Source organism: Acyrthosiphon pisum, unplaced genomic scaffold (assembly GCF_005508785.2).
Source record: "Acyrthosiphon pisum isolate AL4f unplaced genomic scaffold, pea_aphid_22Mar2018_4r6ur Scaffold_6636;HRSCAF=7203, whole genome shotgun sequence".
In the NCBI taxonomy this organism is placed as follows: Eukaryota; Metazoa; Arthropoda; class Insecta; order Hemiptera; family Aphididae; genus Acyrthosiphon; species Acyrthosiphon pisum.
The window spans coordinates 1-1,144 of NW_021776414.1; the positions used below are offsets into that span (position 1 = coordinate 1).

Genomic DNA, 1,144 nt, shown 5'->3' on the forward strand with positions numbered 1-1,144 from the left:
AACAACATTTTCTGAAAATGTCAAGTTTTAACAAATATATAAATACCAAATTTATGAATTATGTTAAATGATTTTACCTCTTAGATGCGATTTACTAGTCGTACGCAGAGTAGGTAGTACCAATATTCCTGTGAATCACCAACATTTGTTTTACTTCTCTATCCCAGACAAGTGGTTTGGATTATGTTTTGAGACAGCCTCTGACCGTGTTTACTAATTTACTGAGCTTTGTTTACCATTACTAATTGTGAAATGATTACCCACTGCAGATTCTATGTCAGGTAGAAATTATTGGGACAATCATTTAATTCGAACATTTTTAGCCATTATTTCCTTCTATTTCATTGATTTTTTGTAAATCTATATTTGCGAACAAATTAGCAAATTAGACTGACTCCATATTATTAAGAAATATAATCACAACAACTAGAAAATAATACTTACAAATGAAAATGTACGTAATGTGGCGAGGCGATAATTTGGATGTTTTACTGAAAAGAATACACTTATCCATGGTGATTTTATATTAAATTGTATGAATAGAACTCTGTACGACTGTTCTGTAGTCTGTATTTTTTTGTTGGAATTTCAAATAATCGCGATTCGTGAGTGATTCAAATTTAAAGTCGGCATACGAAAAAATAATAATATCATGTTGTTATTTATTTGATAACAATTATTAGTATTTCGTGTACATAGGTAGTGATAAGACAGAATCCCAGGCATTAAATTTTCGAAATATCGTGAACGATGTAGCTCCACAATATAAGACGTATCACGGGCATTTTATTGTCTCCGTCTTATCATAGAAATTAATGTAAGATGAGCAGATCACATTTAGCATTGTTAGTTGTTCAAACGATTAAAGATAGTACTATCTATAGCCGTGGTTGTTCCCTTCAATACTGTTTTACATTTTTACTGTCAGTCTATAAAAATGATTTAAAAATGATATTATATTACATATTATTATTATAATCACGGTCTAAGATATAAAATAAAAGATAATATATCTAGTCTAGTCACGGACTAAGATATACAGGACTGGAAACGAATGAGCTGGCGGAGTGCGGGGTCTGGGCCAAATGTACAACGGTGCCTTTCTGACGCCGGTACAACCGCGACCGCTCTGCCATCTATTGGC

At 32.3% G+C, this 1,144-nt stretch overlaps 1 long non-coding RNA gene across 1 annotated transcript; it reads right to left on the reverse strand.

Annotated features, from left to right (window-relative positions):
• Positions 1-162: 162 nt before the first annotated feature.
• LOC107885683 lies at positions 163-637 on the reverse strand. Its single transcript, XR_001680467.2, has 2 exons — positions 445-637; positions 163-360 (listed from the first exon to the last, which is right to left on the reverse strand). It is a non-coding gene; the product is annotated as an uncharacterized LOC107885683 (long non-coding RNA).
• Positions 638-1,144: the final 507 nt, after the last annotated feature.